Source organism: Morone saxatilis, unplaced genomic scaffold (assembly GCF_004916995.1).
Source record: "Morone saxatilis isolate NCDOM2014 unplaced genomic scaffold, NCSU_SB_2.0 Contig8, whole genome shotgun sequence".
Lineage (NCBI taxonomy): Eukaryota > Metazoa > Chordata > Actinopteri > Moronidae > Morone > Morone saxatilis.
In genome coordinates this window covers 18413630-18433311 of record NW_023340257.1, presented here as the reverse complement: position 1 = coordinate 18433311, position 19682 = coordinate 18413630, and the positions used below count along the sequence as shown (strand labels likewise).

At 38.6% G+C, this 19682-nt stretch overlaps 1 protein-coding gene across 1 annotated transcript in view; it reads right to left on the bottom strand.

Annotated features, from left to right (window-relative positions):
• esamb (endothelial cell adhesion molecule b) overlaps positions 1–19682 on the bottom strand; it is a 44837-nt gene that overhangs the window by 11083 nt on the left and 14072 nt on the right. The gene's annotated exons all lie outside the window — the stretch shown is intronic.

Below are 19682 nucleotides of genomic sequence, written 5' to 3'. Positions count from 1 at the left end.
GTTGCAATCTGTAACTTCACAGCTAGATGCCACTAAATCCTACACACTGAAACAGTTTTATTTGAGATCCTTTGTCTTTGCACGCCCAGATCCCATGTTCTCGATTAATCATTTTTTCCAAAAAATGTAATAAAATAGTGAAAAATGTAACATCTTCAAACAACCTTTTGTCAGAAACCCAAATATATTCACTTTACAATGATATAAAACAGAGAGATGCACCAAAAAGGGGTAATTTTGCTTGAAAAATAACGATTATTTGATTATGAAGATAGTTGCTGATTAATTTTGATAGTGATGATTAATTTTCTGTCAGTCGACTAATCAATTAATCGACTATTACTTCAGCTCTGTTTTTGGACAATTGTGTATGTTTTCTTTAGAAAGAATCAGATACTGCTAAACGGATGAGCTATACGTCCTTGTTGTTGGAATTTGCCGATGTAAAACACAGAAGACAGATGAAACATAAAAAAATCGAACAGTAACAGTAAATTGAAAATTGGAAGTGAAACAACAACATAACGTAACATTTCCAGTGGATTCTGTCATCAACTTGGATTTCATAACTGTGACATCAGCTGATCTGATCTGTTATGCTCCCTGATAATCAACAACGTCAGGACCAGTCAGTCCCAAACATGCTTTGACTTCCTCTTGACGTGTGTGTGCTTGTGCTTCAGTGACAGTAAAGCTGCTTTTTTTTTTATCAATCAGATGAGTGATGCTATTATAAAGTAGATAGCTGACTACTCAGCCCTGTTTCTCTGTATCCATACATGTTACAGATAATCTCTTGGGGTTTTGAATTGGTTTATTTTGCTGCAGAAATAGGAAAATCTTTTTAAACAATTAGGGAGCACGCAATCGTGCTGTTTATCTGAAAATTTAAATGGGAATTACATGATTTTCAGTGGACAGTAATCACGTGCTAGTCTCATTAGCTTCCACCATGCCTGATAATTCTCTTATCATGTAATGACATTTCACTAATATTTACACACGTTCTGATAGATGGAGCAAGAAAAAAAGAAGATGTCTATTTTTTCTCAGATTTTGAAGGACAGCCATCTAAAAGTGCATTTTGCAAGTTTTACAGTATTACTTTGCAAGATCACTATACTGGTCTGAATGTAACATTCAGTTTACAAAACACCTACATTTCAAGAGTAAAAGTCAACACACAAGGCAAGAATATTTCATTTGAAAAAGAAACAAAAAACAAAAGCTAATCTTAAAAAGTTAAAGATTTTTGGTAAATAAATAAAAAATATTCAAAATTTTTTTTTAAAACGTAATCATGTGGAGATTAAGGCCTTTGTTGGCCTTATAGTACATAAAGATGCTCACAAATGTCAAGAAATTACAGCCTGCCAAGAAAAAGCTTAATATTGATTTCACACAGGAGACATGAGTAAAAAAGGAAAGATGAAATAGAGGAAGACAAGATATTAAAGAAAACAAAGAAAAATGTCCAACTCACAGGGTGCCCAGTCACCTGAACCGGACAGCTGAACCTGGATCAACTGATCCCAGCAGTCGGTGTCCACTTGTGTCTCCAGCTTGAAGATTGGTGTTAAAAAACTCACGCAAAGAAAAAAGTATTCTCGGCACTAAATCCTTTCACTGAAGCTGTGAAAAGTGTCCCTGATACACTCGAATGGACAGACAGGGTGGACAGGTTGTTACAGTTATGATCCATAGACAGGCAGCGGAAATCTCCACATCTGTTCAAACAGGCACGCCTTCCTTCTTTTCCAGACTGAATGCGTTTAGAGCCAGGAGAATTAGGTGATTGGTGGTGGTGGGTTGGGTGGGGAAGGGTGGTGGGGGTGATGATGAAGAGGAGGAAAGTGTGTATGTGTGTGAGTTAGAGATTTAAAGTGTGAAATGGCAGAAAGCACGAGAGAAAGAGAGACACAGAACTTGTTTTTGACTTGTGACTCTGTGACTTTCTTATTCCTCCAGGGACAATGTGACCCCACAGCTGCGCCGCTGCTGTCCCTTAATTTCTGAATCTCTGAATCTGGTAAGTCCTGCTGACTAATCCCTAAAGAATCCCAGGCTCAATCCTCTCACCTCACGTGAGCGCTCAGCTGGACATGGATATGATGCGACACATGGTCACTTCACCCAGCAACGCTGCTGTCACTGCCATCATTTTCATCACCGCTGCAACAGCATTTGCATTCACTAAATTACGATTAGCAGATCGCTTCATGTCATGCAATCTCTGCCAAGCCTGTTTGTGGATTCCACATGGTATGAGTTTGAAATGAACAGAAAAATGCATGTGCAAGTACGGTCAAATTAGTCTTCCCTCCAACAATACTGCTCTGCACTCAGACACAAAATCTGGATGTGATGTTACGGATCCACTATAGGTAATAAATACATTTTTTGTGGAGGGATCACTAACAGTATAGATACAAACAGAGTGATGCTGCTTTCTGTGGTCTAGTTGTGTAATATGTTACACAACAAGGTGATGGCACAGTTAGAAACACAGTACATCAGTGTCACTATTGGCTGATTGTGCAACTCCTGCACCTGCAGGGAAATTGAGCTGAAAAAAGAAACACATTCCTGAACTTGTCAGTTTTTGGTCTTCAATAAAAGTGAAAAAGAGACCGAGTGAATATGTGCAGAGTTGGCTAATGTGACTGTATCTTTATGAACCTTTCTATGGAAGCCCTGAAGAAAGACAGTTTTGGCAGGTGATTTTTGTTTATGTGTTCACTGTTGTAATCATCATTTCAGCCACAAGAGGCTGAAGTGCACTACTACCCAGTGATCTAAACAAACAAAAAGCATTCGTGTTTTCATCCAGGTGGGTTTTGATTCCTGCATGCACTCTGAACACAAGGTATATTGTGTGTTAGCATGTAACATTACTGTTTTGTCTCTATTTTGGCTAGAAATGTGTTTTAATTGGCACTAAGAGAATTCAATGGTCAATTTAGCAAACGATGCATGCATTTGGGGGCCTCCTGGCTGTGGGGCCCTAAGCAGCCACTTAACTATCCACTATCAACCTACAGGTGATGCATCTACCCACAGCAGAGTCCATGCTTTCATCAGCACACAAAAAGACATGAAACCCTGTCATGTGTACTATGAGACATGAATGCAAAAAGCTTCCCCCATCTAATCAAAAAGCATGTCTTCATACTCATCTATTGGACATCCATGCATGAGATTAATTTTGTTTATCATCTTCATCGCCATCATATCAGCTTGTTTTTGATTCATAATGTACAGCTGCCCAGAGTGCAGAGGAATTTTATTTTTTCCCAGATTTGAAGCATAGTTTTTCCCACCCAAATCCTGTTAGTGCTCTGATTTCATTTCCACCAGCTATTGTCTTTGCGGTCGCGCCAACCAATAAACCGATGTGCTGTAACAATTATGTAACAGCGCTGGGTAAAAAGGTCTCGTTTGGGATGAGGCTGTGATTGTGTCTACACGGATGGATGCTGGAAATCTCTCTCCTTAGATACCGTGCTGTACAGCGCTGAATGTTTACTAATATACACTGTGCACCAGTGACACAATCAGAACAGATCAGGTTTTCTGTAGGTTGATGACGCTGTTTTCGTCATGTGAATGCAAAGCGATGGACGCGCACAACCAATTCTGAATGATAACAGATATTCCTTGATGAAGTAGGATAAAGCCCTGTAGTCTCCTCACTCCAGACTATTCTTGCGCTTCTTTGAGCAGGTTTATCCTCAGAACTGTGTCATTCAATTGTTTATTAAATGAAGGAAAATCTTCACTAATCCGTGGCTGTCTCCATCTGGGATGCGTGTTTAGCTGCAGACACAGACAGATAAAGACAGTTCAAGATGTGGGTATGGGTATGAAGTCAACCTAAATCCTTCACAACGGAAGGAAAAAAAAAACAAGAAAAGCTGCCAATAAAGAGGATACAGATATGATACTATGAAGCCTCAGTAAACTTTGTCCTAATTACATTTTGCCGGAGGCTATCGTTCAGCCTAGCCACGCTTTATATCTGCTAATTGGATTCTTCTCTTTAGAATAAACAATGTTTTTTGTTTCCCTGCAGGGCATCCCGGCTATTATATATTGGTTGAGTCTCAGCTGCAACAGCAATTAAGACGGTGGGAAACGCCGGACTCGCAAACCTGCACAGAACAATCAAAGAAAAGTCAACCCTGTCATGCCTGTCAGAGCTGGGGCACAATTAAGAGATCAGAAGTGAGTTTGTTGTAGTACCGTGAGACGTCCACAGGGGGCAGCACAATCATATGCTAAATGAGATCATCTGATCATCGATAAAACCACAGTGGAAAATCATCACCAAAATCTCTGAATACAACACTCAGTGAATGTATGTGTGAACTGAAGCAATGCAGGTAAATTACAGTTAAACCAGGCAGGCTAAAAATAAACAAACAGGTGTCTAATTTGTGACTGAAAAACATGTAATTTGCATGTCTAACAAGGCATCCCAACCTGATTCTGTGCGTCATTGTGATCAAATGAAGGATAAAAAGTCAGTCCCTCTCTCAAAGCCCTCAGGGAGCAACGTAGGCCTGTGTGAAGATAAACTGATCCTCTTTAACCAGTCCCACTCTATCTCTCCGAGTAATCTCTGCTTCCACTCATGTCTTTCTCTCATGTGAGTCCCTCTCTGGAGCTAAAGCTTTAGCTGAGGCTCAGATTTACTCTCCATTTACACCTCTACCCCTCCCTTCTCCCCATCGATAAAACAGGGTGAGCCTGCCGCCTTAAAAATGAACTGATAATCTGAAACAAGTGAGAGCAGCGACAACAGGATCTAAAGGTCTTAAGAGTGGGCTGAAGTGAGGGGAGGATGCACTTTTTAGTTTATCAAAAGGTGCCTCAAGTCTTACAAAATGCTTCATGTTTATATTTCTTCTTTATGCAGACTTAACATTTCCATCACCTGAAATACTGTCAAATTCTACGACCCTTAATTCTCCACCAATTCAACTTTTAACCAAATCAGAGCTGCAAATGATGCTTATTTATGTTATGCATGTTTATCTTTTAAGTATTTCTTACATTAACTGATATTTAAAAGTTAAAAAACATCAGAATATTCCTCAGCTAAAGGTAACTTTGTCGATCTTCAGTAAAAAGCCAAAATTCATGCAAAAGTCTTTTGTAACAATATCAAAGAAAAACACATTTTGATATTCCTTGAGTCAATTAGCAACATTTGTCAATTAATCATCTGTCCATGAATGTACTAATCAACACTGAAGGATTAATTCTGTCAACCGTGTCCACATTTCAAAGTAAACATTAAACATTTCTTCATGCTGAAGATGTCTCAATATGACTTCAGTTTAGCCGACTCACATGGAATAATTATGTGAATGCAGAAAATGTGCGGCATCAATGTTTCCCGTTTCACCTCAATTACACCAGAAGGAAGCATTAAACTCGACACAGCAGGGAGTGGGGAGCAGCGATAAGGGGGGATGGTAGAGAGTCAGAGCCTACAGGTGGATGCTGGGGTGAAGGTGGGGCTTTTAAAATATATATGAACAGCAGCAGCCGCTCCATCAGCAGTCAGCATACCTTTCAGGTGAGCCGTGTGGCATCGGGCATGCAGCAAAAGAACACTGACGCTTGTGCACAACGCCATGATTGGATGTGTTGCAGAGAGAGGAGTATGCCATGCAGGTATAGCAGCAGACCTGAACTAATTTGAAGGCTTTGCGTCATTTTTACAGCACAGATTTTTTTGTGGATGGAAAGTATAAAGACTATAACATTACTGTAAAACAGAACTTTATCTTATATATGTTAGTTACTATATGTTAGTAACTTAGTAGTATAAATGCTAAAATCAGCATGCAACAATTCTGTAATTCCAATACTGGCATTAAGCAGTCCTGCTCACTGACTTTGCAACATTTCCTGCAATATCCAGTTACCAACCAGAGATATCTGAGGAATAGCTAGCTCGATATAAACAGTATGGGATGTCCATCAATCCTAAACTACATCATTAATTGAAGAGGAGATCGGTTTTCTGGTCAGAAACACATCTGATGTGCATTAAAAAGTTCTCGTCTGATCTCTGGAGCAGGCTTTGTCTGAGCTGAGCTAGGATCCGTGTCAGAGCAGTGACAACAAAGTCTTAAAATGACCCCATAAACGCTGAGCCCACGCAAAAGCAGACAACATAATGATAAATTATTTAGGCATCGTTCATAGCTGGTTAAGAAATCTAGATGACCTTGAGTTTTACTTTTACTACAGGATTTAACAAGTGAAGAACTGATGTTCCAGATTCGTTGATGTAAAACGAGGACAAACATGAACAAAGATTATGATTGAGCCAAAGAAAATTGGGTTATTCCCTGACTTTTTGACAGACAGGACAGGGAAGGAATGTAGGACAACAAAATAGCCTTGTTGGTATAAAACTGCATATTGGACTGACCCCACAGGCTTCAAACAGATGGTGCTTTAATAATAAATATTTGGGAAAGGCTCCTTTAAATTGGATTACATTAGTGTAATCTCTGCAGCTATTTTAAACCATTTTGAGTGTGCTATCTCATCACAGTAGCTTTAATCCCTCTTAACTTTTGATTGTGTTTAAATTGATTCTCCTTGCACACATGGCTCCAAACTCCCACAACCTCCCTCCGGTTCTCGCTTGCAAATTCACTCTCACATGCAAAAATGCACATGTGAAGCCAGTCACATAAACATACACACACACAACACACTCTTAAATATTTTTTTTTTTTTTTTACAGCATCACCTTGAGGTCACAGCAGATGTGCCAGCCCACTCATGACAGGAAAGAGGCAGCTCGGAGTGTCGAACCAGTTTACTGTACTACTTAGTGAGAGGATTTCTGTGCTCACAAAAATGCTTCCAAGTAGCAGCCACCAGGTTCACGTACGCTCACATGCCCATAATAATCGGCTGATTTTCTCATATACCAGTGGTCATGTGATCCATTGTTAATATGAATATACTGATTAGAGCCACTTAAAGGACAGCCGGGAACATGTTGCACTTGTCCTTCAAGACTGGTGCAGACTCATGTGTAAGTGCAAATATAAATCAGTCCCTACAGGCTTTTTGTGGGATTGTTGCAGCCTAATAATTTTCATGTTGTAGTTTTTTCTTAGACTATTTTTGCAGTGTAATTGTGGGAAATAGTTAAAATTGCGATTTATTTTAGTGTAATAAAAAAAAAAATTAAAGGCAACTTAAAATAAAATAACAATAGCAGTTTGAGGGTGAATGTGAAATATTTGCGTTTCACTTGCCACTAGAAACAAGGAAGTGATTGGTCAGATTTGTGGAAAAATTGCAGTGATTGGACAAAAGTAAAATTGCAAATGACAGGGATTGGTTGACTTTGCATTAATTGTTGTGATCGTAACATCGCAACTTCCTGGAGAGACTGATAAATGAACAAATCTGCCATAGCAAGGAAGCAATAAAAAAAACCCTACTGAGCATTAATTTCCTCACTGCTTGGAGCACTGCGGCCACATTGTTAATCACGCCACCGTCTCTTGAAGGATTGAGGCAAATGTTGATACTCAATCATTGTTAAAAAAAAAAGCTACCCTGTTATTTCTTATTGCTGAAACTATTTATAACCTTAATTTCTTAAACATTAAATCATCATAAATATGACTACTACTGTCACAACCACAACTGTTTATATGTGTGTCTTGTGTGAGCCCACTACAGTTCAATGACCTTTTGAACCTTTTCACACACTTGCCGTTTGTCCTCCCACAGTGTTTACTTACATGCATGATTATGCAGTTAAAGCGACAGAGGCATGCAGGCTGAATGCCTTACACGTCTACTTACAGCTCTGACATCCAACACGTTTAACCACAATGCCCTCTGAACTAAACGAAGACACAGGCAAAAGGGGAAACAGAGAAACGGAGTTCTATAGTCAGCGAGGGAAAGGGGGGGAGCAGTGGGCTGAGGCTTTGATCACATGCAAATACCACACACACAGGGGATATATGTGTTTATGTGGGAAAACAAAGGCTCTCATTGTAGAACAACTTTTGTGAATTATGTAAGTTGGGGGAAAGGTTTACATCTGTGCATGTGTATGGGTATTAATTTAATTTAACTGTACAGGACAAAAACAGTCTCACAGTGAACAACCAGCAGCTGATTGCGGTTGTGTTGGTTAGTCTGACTTGAACTAGTGGATGCCAGCGGCCTTTTCATCCTAGCTGTCCATCACAAGTCCCACAGTGCTCTTTCAGCCAACTCTTGGGTCCTAGTGGCAGGGAATGAAAGGCAAACTGAGAGCTAATATGGGTCTGCAACCACAACAGAGCCCATAACCACCCTGCCACCCCTCACACCGTCTCGGGTCTTTGAAGAAGATATTTATAAACCATTAGTGTGGCAGCGGGGCGAGGGTTGGCTGTTTTATCTCCCAGATCTGTCATGTGTTACCATGCACGAGGCGAGCTGTGTCACTGACAGAGTGACAGAGTGAGGGCTGATAGGGCCGCTGCTGCACAAGTCGAGGGTCGAACACGGCGGCTGAGGCCCTGACTGCCTCGCCACTTCACTGCCTGTGGGACACGGGGAGGGCTTAATGCAGTGAGACTGTAATTAAGAAGTTGAGTGATCTGATTTCAGATTTCCACTGAGCTTCTCATCAGAGAGGAATTACAGGCTTATAATCCATATGCAACGCCAAACACTCAAATGCCTCTCAAGTTCATCATAGGAGAGGTGTAAGGTACAAGTAATTTGAATGCAGGTTTAAACATCTGGAGGATGAGACAGTTCTCTCTCGTTTGTTTGTGCCTGCTTGCTGTCCGTTTTTCTATTCTCTTTCTTGCTGAGAGTTTGACAAGAAGATTGATACCACTCTCACGTCTGTCTGTTAAATGTAAGGATACAGCTAGTTTAAGCCTATCTTAGCAGGAAGACCAGAAACAGCTAGCCTGGCTCTGTCCAAAACAGGACCGTAGTGGGGTTAAACCCAAGTAAACTTCTTATCCACCTCTTTGAAATAAGAGTTTACTCATCTATTTCCAGATCAACTGTAACAATCAATGAGGGGGGGGCAAGGAAAACTCTGTATTTACCACTACACCTCTGGTCCAGAGGAAACAAAATCCTCTCACCAGTACCTCTAAATCTCACTAATTGCACCTAGAGATACCCTCATTGACCCATGTAAAATGTGACACTTTGGTTTTTGTAAAGTTTACACAAACAAGACGTTAATTACAATAGTGAGCTTCAGAGCTTCTCGTCTAACTCTCCCCCAGAAAGCAAATAAACCATTCCATTAATAGGAAAAGAGAAAGTCTGAATTCATCTTTCTCCAGGCTTTTTAGGGGTTAAGTCTTGGTCCATGTGCCCCCGTCGTGAAATCAAAGCACTGAGAGTATCATCAGTTCCCACAGCCAGAGCTACTCCCCAAGACCAGGTATGGATTTTATAAAGTGAAATCCAATCCATTTAACTGACTTTGAGGTTACAAATCAATATGGTTCAGCAGGGTTCTTTTCATGGATTATGCCATGTATTTTGTGGAAAACTAAACCTATAAGTGCTATTTTACTGCATTTAGATTTCCAAAGAGTTTTCATATAATAAATCAACCTGAACATATATCACAAAAAACATCATATTGAGTGGCTGCAGAACACTTTAGCTTTCAGATATAAATTTATGTTGAAAAAATCATTAAAAAGATGTATTTTTTTTAGTCCACCACAATACATCAGGTCTTGGTCAAACTTAAACTCAAGTGAACACCTTACATCTCAACCTCTATCTTTACCTTGAGGACAGAAATGAGGTAGTTAATAATTAACATCACCTGGTGCAAAGGCCATTACATAGGCTAAATCAATATTTATGAATCCCAATTTAAATCCTAATTTTAGCATGCCACCTTAACATGTCATGACATGGTAGACAGAATTCACTGCACATATCCTAATAGAGCAAGACACTCACACGGGCAAATATTGATAGAAGTCGACGATTTCTAGATACACAACGTTTTTAGAATGAAAACAGCCTTGCATAACGTGCTACCTTTGAAATAATGAGATGAATTGCTCTCAATGAAAGTGACTTTGTGGGTCAGGGCTCAGATGGTCAGTAGGGATGGTCAGTAGAGCCCTGCTGGCCCTCATCTCCACTGTTCATTACATCAAACACGTCTGATACAGTCAGATGAACCTAAGTGATCCTCTCATCCACCCACATGTCCACCTACAGTACAGCTGAGGGGCCTGGACAAAGGTGAGAGTGGCAGCTTAGAGCCTATAGAGACCAGTGGAAATAACTTGACCGAGCATGTCTCCCACCTGAGCCCAGTTGGCTTACTTCTGGTCTGCTCTTCACTTTCGGAGGGTCTGTACACCCAAATCACCAGTTTGAGTGATAGATCCATCCAGGTTGAAAGCTTGTTAGACCACAAAACACTGCACAGTGGTTTAAAATACTATGATACAATATATGTATTGTTGATTTAAATCATTTTATAGTTTGTCTGATGATTGCCAGATAAACAGTAAAAGTAGGACTGCTTGATTATTTCAAAAGTCATAACCAAGATTGTTTGGGTGAATATTGAGATCACAAATAGTTAATACAATTATTCATTAGATTCACTGAACTTTAAAAAAACAAAACATGTTTTTTAAAAAGTAGATTTCCTTGGATTTTAAATATAATTCAACTGAAAAACAAACAAATAAATAGATGTAACATGTACAGTGGCATCATGGGCTTAACCGTGTCCTTTTATTCAGTTTTCTCTGCGTGATACATCTGAGTTTTCTTTAAGTCATTCAGTATAGAATGTGTTTGGTGACCAGCAACACACTGTCAGCTCTCTGACTTATTTGTTCAAGGTTTTGGGTCTGCCACAGAGTCCCCATTCCCAACATAAATTCACTGTATGAGCGTGTGTTTACATGTGCTGGCCATGTGATATCTCCAGCGTTGGTCAAGGGACATAAAAGCAGGAGAGGGGGCGGTTGTAGCGAGAAAGCCGGTAAATCAGAGAAATTAATGTTATTTCCTGATTGTTTCACAGCAGTTACACACCCACACCGCTGTGCTATAGTCTCCCCAACGCCTGATTTGATGTGAATATGGCCAAAGGCTCTCTGAACTTAACATGGCACATTGGGAGTGGCGGAAGCGCACTGTTGTAAAGCAAACGGTTGAGGAACTTGCGGCACAATAATCGTTTTATCTCATTATCTTCTTTTCATACTTGATGGAGGCCAAAATCGTGTTTAAAAATAAAATTTGATTAATCACGCAGCCCTAATTAAAAGTATATTATTCACATTAGGAGGGAATGCTTGTATGTGTTTGATTGGCCAAAGCAGCCTCTTGTCAGACGATGTTGCATTGTGTTCTCACTGTGGCCTTAATAATATCTTTATATGTACTTTAGATTTAACTTGTTGATATCTGCTGTGAGACACCAATACAATGAAGGTGTAGGGGAATTTTGTTAATGGAGCTCAAAAATGGTGCAGCTCACTCAAACAGCATAATATGCCATAAGAAAACCATGTATGCCATTACAGTACACCTAAAAACCAGTGACTGTATTACAAATAATTATTAACAGTGCTTTCCTCTTGATATCGAAAAGACCTGCTTCTGTCAAGTCTGTAGATTTATAAAACAGAAAATATGTTAAATGTACATTTCTTCAGTTACAACACAGAAGATGCAGTTACATGAACGTCTGCAGATGATGTCACATGTAAAATCAGATGTTTAGTCCATCAGCCATGCAGTTATTGCTGTGCAGTGCAACCGTTTTCCTCTGTAGCAGCCGGCAGTGTTCATGTGTGACATTTTACCGCTGAGAGAAGTGGGTTGTAGTCGTCTGTTTGGCACGCTCGCAAATCACAGGCATGATTAATGTGCAGCAGTGATTTGTACCTGGTAATTTCGCTCTGGCTTTACTTCTCTGCTGTGCATTATCGTGTTAATGTGACACTTTATTGATCCCTGTAGGGAAATTCTCTTTTCACAGCAAGGTCTAAGTGCAGGGTCAGTAACAGAAGAGAACAGCCCAACAGCTGGTAAAGATTCAGTGCCTTGTTGAAGGATGTGTGCCGACATGGGGGCTTAAACCCCTGGCCTGTGGCTGAAGGACAGTCACTAAACTCAATATGCTGCCAAAAGCACATGTTTCCATTAAGAGCACACTGACATTGGATGTATGTAAGTTAACATACATATTGCATAGTTCAGATTTTTTGGTTATGATTACATTATATTTCTTTGCTGCAGAATCATTGAATCATTAAAAGTATGGTAAAAAGGTGGAAATTGACATGGTTGAAGTGTATAAGTAAAATGTTCACGAGGGCCAGGACCACAAGCAGTCTGCAGAAACTGGGGCAGCATGATATAATGATATGATATTTGTTGGAGTCTGTACCAAACATGTTTTCTTAAATCTTGTCACACATTTGACCTTCATAACAAAACTACAGCTTCTACGATTTGAGTATTGTACTTAATACTTAATATTGTGAAAAATTCTGCCATACTTCCTTTACTATCTGTCCATGGTAAATAATTTAGATTCTGCAGTCCAGGTTCCTGGTTTAATTTGGACCTAACGTACTTAGAATAGAGTAAGCCATGGTACCAACCTTATAATAGTTATGGTATGTAATGAGTAATTATAATTAATGAGTAATTTTAATGGACATTCACTTTGGACTTCACTTGCAAATAAATGCTTTAGATCAGGAGTTTGTATATTATTTCAAACAAGTTAGGCCTTTAATCTCAGAAAACTCTGAAGAAACTCTATCTAAAACCTTCTGTTACCTATCTGCAACAGAAATAGGAAAATAGACAAACAATCAAGAGGTCAAGTGGGGGACAATTTACTTGACCTTAACTTAATTGATGCAGAAACATGCAGCAGAGATACTGAACACGGTTTCAAGGCAATTATTTCACAAGCAGCTCACAAAGTCATGTAAAACTTTAAAGATGTCATCATGGGTTTTACGAAATTGCAGTGGGCATTTTCTGACATTTTGCTGATCAAATGGTTAATCATTAATTAAGAAAATAATCAGCAGATTAATTGATAATGAAAACAAATGTTAGTGGAAGCCCTGGTTGCCTGGTAGTAATGTAATGTTGGGAACATACAGCTTTAGATACCACAACTATACCGGGAGGTTCGCACAGCTTATACTCTTTGCCTTGTTGGAGTCTTCTGTGGTGATATCACAATGTTATCTAAACCAAAACTAGAAAGAAAACCAAAGATGTAACAAATTGAACATTTTCTTTAAATTGACGTTGGATTGAAAAAGCAGATTGCTTTCGCAGAATGATTAGCGATGAGTGAGCGAGGGACAGATTGGGTGATTAAGTTAAGAGCTGGAGAAGAGAAAACAGCTTTTATTTAACAGCCACTGATAGATTTCCAATAACTAAGAAATAGACTCAAAAACACAATAAAGAGAACTTGTTGCAACGTGATGGACCATAAAATCTAGTTATTGTACCTGAAATCTTTCATGTTCTCTATATCCAAGAAAACAGACACATATACGCACCGTGAAAAAGAAAAAACACAACAGAGACATTGCATTCCCTACAATTAAATAGGAATGCACTGATCTGAGACCGATATCAGATATTGGTCCAATACTGACTCAAATAGTTGGATCAGTTATTGGTGACAATGGCGCCCATCTATTCAATTAAATTCTATGTCTATCTATACATACTACGTCATTTTGCTCAAAGGAAGAAGAAGGGAGCAACCCAGAAAGGAGGGAGCTAACAACAAGTTCTACGACTTCTTGGAATAATATCTGAAAAGTCAATGTTTTGTGGGGTGTGGATGCAGTCTCTCTGAAGGGACTGCAACTTTTTTGAACCAGGCTGTAAAGGTTTAATATACTAGCAATTTTAAGTCAGATGTTTCCTTACACATAAAAGAATAATCCCAGTCTCTTGCATACAGTAAAGCACACCGACAGCTTATTGATTGCTGTACCTGTACTCGGTATCGGCCCATACGTAAAGCCCAGGCACTGGTATCGGTATCAGGACTGAAAAAGTCGGATTGGTGCATCCCTACAATTAAAAGCAGCAGTAATTACGAGAGATGAGAGGACTGTAATCAACATGGATTATATCAAAGCGTAAAAAGGATTCAATGGCTCCCACACCCTGACATGATAGATTAAGCGAGAGAGGCTTTTAAGGCCTCTCGAGGGTCTGCTTGTGAATGCATTATAAACTGTGCTTTTGTAAAAGTGCTCCCTTCTGTGTTGGGATTAGATGGAGCACAGTTGCCCCCCTGAGACTGACCGTGTGGTGTCTCCGTGTAATGGTCAAAGACAAATGAAAGAGATTTATTTTGTCTAATCCTCTTGAGCTACTTTACTTTTCACCACAATAAGTTGATTGATTAGAGGCTGGTGTCTTAATGACAACAGACCTGCCAAGTGGCATTTACTCTGAGGTGGAGGCCCAGAAAGAAATGGGTGAAGTTTAGGAAATGTGTTTTCTTAGGTCTGGTTACATTACATTTTTGGTACTATCTACTGCCCTACTGATCTAAGATTGCAACTAATGATTATTTTCATTATCTATCAATGTTCTGATTATTTTCTTGATTAATTGATTAATCATCTGGAGTATAAAATGTCACAAAATCATGAGAAATGCTGTTGATGCCCAAAACCCAAAGTATGCCATTTATAGAGGGAAACACAGCAAATCTTCACAATGAATAAGAGGCTTAAAAAAGGAAATGTATGAAAATTTAATTTGAAAAGTGATTCATACAAATAATTAACTATTATTAATGCTCTGGAGTCTGTCTATACTTATGTTAATACACTGAGCATGTTTCAATTACAGTAATATAACATAATTTATAAGATTAAGTATATATTTTAAGTGTACATTTGTATAGGCTTCTTTTGGCCTGCTGGCAGCTTTATACTTTATAATTCGGTAAATTGGTAAAAGATAAGTAAGACATACATGTGGAGATGAGACCGCTGAAACAGTGCTAAACTAAAATTTAAATGTATGCATCAGAAAACTTAACCAAAATGAACTCCAGAAGGTTAAAATCAGTTTTTTTTCTGATAAAGTAGAGATACAGACAGTGAATGAGATGGAAAGTTGTGATTACTAGGGCTGTGTATTTGTCGAGAATCTGGCGATGGGATTACGATGTGATACAGTGATTACAATTAAATATATTGTGGTATATTGCAATACTGTAAGCAAGACGATATATTGTGATTATTCAAAATGTCACTGTCATATAAAACTATACTATACAATAAATAATGTCATAGTATAAAGAACACACAGTCAGAAGTCCCTGTAACATCCAACATCATAGAAAGTAGACTACATTAACACTTGAGAGGTGTGTGTATTCCTCTGAGGAAGGAATAAAAAAAAACATTGGTGCATTGGTGCTGAAACTGTTTTTGGATTAACCATTTGTACTGAACTGTCACAGATGGATGGAGGATGTGTTTACTTCAAGAACAGTCCCAATATAATGAGAGTAGGTGTAGGCATTAATAAAGGGAACAAGACACCTAATTACACATTGCTTATGTGTTTTATGAATAAAATGTCAGTATTCCAGACACCAAACACAACAATCTTACATGAAATAGATGTGAAAATGTGTTAGCCTCTACTAACATTAAGCATTTCAAAGTAACAGTAATAATTAGACCAAACAAACATTTTATAACTGATTCATTGTCTAAACCTTTGAAGTTCACTGAAGACAGTATTTTTAAAGTGTTGTATGTGTCTTTTGCTCCACAATACGTATTAAGTGCCTTCTCTAAATCTCTGCTTCTGTTAAGATCTGTGTGGACAGTTGGCAGCAAAGGGGTTAAGCCTTTAATTCTGCCACAGTTCAACAGATCATTGATTAGCTTGAATGGATGTGGCCACTGATGGAGGGGAAAGTTGCGCTTGTTGTGGAGGAGGTGATTGTGGATAGAGACATAAACAAAGTGCTCGCATGCACATAAAATAAAACATTACATTTTAGTTTTTCTTTCGGTGTTAGATATGAATGTGTGTGTGTGTGTGCTGTGAGGTGTTTCTGAGGATAAATGTCAGCACTCGTGTGTGTTCTCTGCACTGGCAATTAAAGCCAGGCACACAGTGGTTTTATAGACACATTTGTGCAGTAACTGAATGGCACCTGTTGCCCTTTAACCTCAGCTGCCTCACACCCACTCTCTGCTCTGAGACCCCTTTCCATGTCTATCAGCAGCAGCCTCACGGATAAACGATCACTGTTTCTTCGGCCAGGTTGCTAAGCTGCCTCTCTACGCTCTAATCTTATTATCGGCCCAAGCTGGCTTTAGCAGGCAGGGAGACGAGATAGACAAAAGTCGTACACAAGAAGGCATCATAACATGACCGCTGTCCTTTGACTCTGAAGACAATCGCATTACTGTAGGGAGAAGAACCTGGTAGTGAGCATGGCCTGTCTGTGTGTGGGTGTGAGGAGGGTTGCACAATTAATTGAACTATTATCAAAATCGCAATATGGCCAAGTGCAATATGCAAATTGCAGAAGCTATTTTTTTTAAGTACTGTAGTGCTGCAGAGATTCCCTGGCCTCAAAATATTAACCCTAACCCCATTATCCAGATTTAAGAAACCATGTTTGCTTAGTACAGACCGCGAAAAATGTCACATGTGATGCAAAAAAAGATCATTCCCACTTTAATCGCAAATAACATCCCAATATCTGTCAAAATAATTGCAATATAATGTTTTCACGATCATTTGTCCCCTAGTTGTGACGGTACTTTCCATAACTATTCAATAAGACTATGCTCTGGATGGATAATCTACACAATCACAGTATTTCCCTGCATAATACTGTCTCATTGCTTTGACATCACAAATCGACACACTCATGCATAATCAATTATATTTTTAAGGTGAAAAAGTAGTTTAACAGTGTCTATTAAAAGTAGTTGGGCTGTTATGCTTTTAATTGGAATACCTCTGTGTCATATTGTATTACCCGTTTGGATGTAATTTATGCTTATTACAGCTATCAAATGACAGAAAACAAACAAGCTGTGATTGCAATGTCAATTCAGTTTCAGTTGAGTTCTGGTTACCTCCATTTATTTATTTATTTATTTATTTTACACAAAAGTATGAAGAGCATAAATACTGCGAGACTTCTGGATAGTGCTCCAACATATACACATTATTAAATCAATCATTTACTGGTTTCATTTCAAGAGTCCAAAAGTTCAAGTGCAGCCAACAACCCACTGATTGTGAACTCAATTATGCTTTTTAAAGACCGCAAACACTGGTGACATTTTGTATGTGAGGCGTAAATCTGCTATCAAGTCTTCATGAAAACACTAATCTTGCGAAAAGTGACTAACCTTCGTTTTAAAGCCATTTCAAAGAAAACAGTCTTCTAAGAAGAGCAGCGAGCTGCTGCAGGCACAAACCATTGTCCTTCAGCTAAACCAATTAGGTGTAAGTGTTGGTAAACTGCTGCTGTCCCCTCACCCCACCCAACTCTGACAAAAGAAGAATAAATACATTTGTAACTCTGTAGAGGTGTTCACTTTTACTCCGAGAAAGATAGATAATGTACATTTTGTGTGTAGTATCAATCGTCAACTCCTAGCTCCTGTTCCGATATTTCTGTTTTGATGGTGCAACTTCATATTTTAACTTCATCAAGTGTTTTTCACTTATTACTTAAGTAGTAGGGCTGTCACTTTTTATTCAAAACTTGGACATTTGTTGGTTCATTTTAGTAATATAATGACCTGTTTGAATTTAAAATGTACACTCTTCAAGAGCAACAGACCGTTTGAAGTAGTTTTCCGAGAGCTGCATTACAAGACTTCCACCATCAGCCTGACCTACAGAATAACCTATTGACCTGTTAGTAAACTAAGGTAGTGATGTTAGGCTGTTTACCACAAAACCGGGGAACATTACATCTTGACCTACAGTAGCTACTTATGACAGTCAGCCTTCTGATATCTATTTATTATAAATTGTATTTGTCTTTTGCAACATCTGAACAAAGATTGTGGGCTATAAGAGGGTGTCCACTTTGCTACTATAATATTATATAGTTCATTAAGTGCAAAATACTATTACCACTGATACTGCTGTTCATGTAGGTGCTTCCTTTTTACAAATAGCTTGGGCTAGATGGTACTGTGCAGCAATACTTCTGCTTGTCAAAATATATCTACTTTTCCTCAAGTTTTTTTCTTTCTCAGCACAACTCAGACAAGAGAACAAAAAAAGACATCTCTTAACATAACCCTTTTACACTTTACTGTATGTTTAATAAATACACATTGAAATAGTATAAATCATTTAATTTCTCAATGTTTTTAAAAACTTTACCGTTACATGCTCTTTTGTATTTTTCTTCACAGCTGTTTTCAAAATAAAAACACTCTTCTGGTATTACAGGGAGAGATGTATGTCCCTTAATACTGCAGCTCTGTGACTGCAGCAGTTACACTAATTTTCTCATTTCAAATCAGGGAGGACGTACGAGTGCACTGATTAGAAGATCTAAATGCGCGACAGTCGTCTCCACTCCAGGACTTTACTGAAAACTCCAGCACGATCTCCATCCATACTTTGTTCTACTTTTGGGCAATTAGTCAGATTCAGCGTGGATGAGAAGAGATGAATAATGAAACACTGTCCTAAACGCTACAAAACCAGCAAATGTTTGAATCTGAATCACTGATTAATCACAAACTGCATGTGACTTTCTACAATATTAAAATGGAGCACCGATAATAGAGCTATTTTTTCCTTAACACTGAATAATAATTCATCTCTGTGATAAAATTATTTGTAGCAACTGACAAGTAAGTTTTATTCTTTCAAGCTGTTAATCTCTGCATTGTTGTCCTTTAATATTGTGACTTTTTGAAAAAGAGGGTGTAAACTAATTTTTATCTTCTCTCGTCCGCAGGGACATTGATAATGAACTGTAAGAATGACAACTATCCTGTCATCCCTATTTACAAAACAATATTTAGGATTACAGTATATCTGTCCTTGTCAGTGCGAGTGTATTTCACCATTAGAAAGCAGTTAGATAAAGAACTTAACAATACAATTAAATGCAAATGTCGATAACAACAATAGCTTTCATAGTAGAGTTGCATTAAAATGTATTAAGTCTATAAAATGTCAGAAAACAGTGAAAAAGTCCCGGTTCTACTTCAGCTCTGTGGAGGATTTTAGCATCTTTCAGCCCATTGTTTTGTGTTTGAGGCCTCAACTATACTGCTCTGGTTCACTCTCTTAATCTGTTCTGATAAACTGACTGTACACTATCTGTCCAGCATAACAGAAGACAGACACAGTCAGAGACTAGCTGGGGAAGTTAGTGAAGCACTAGGAATGGGGGAATATAAACAGCAGCATTATGTTGATAAGGCATTTTAACATTAAAAACTCAACATCGGGCAAACATTAACTTTGACTACATTTGAGCACCAAGCAGCATTGATCTAAACACAGCGATTTTTTTCTGCCTGTCGAGTGCAAAGCTTGGTCCAGGATGTTGTGATGGAGCCAGGTCTCTGCAAGATGTGGGCACAACAGTCCAATTT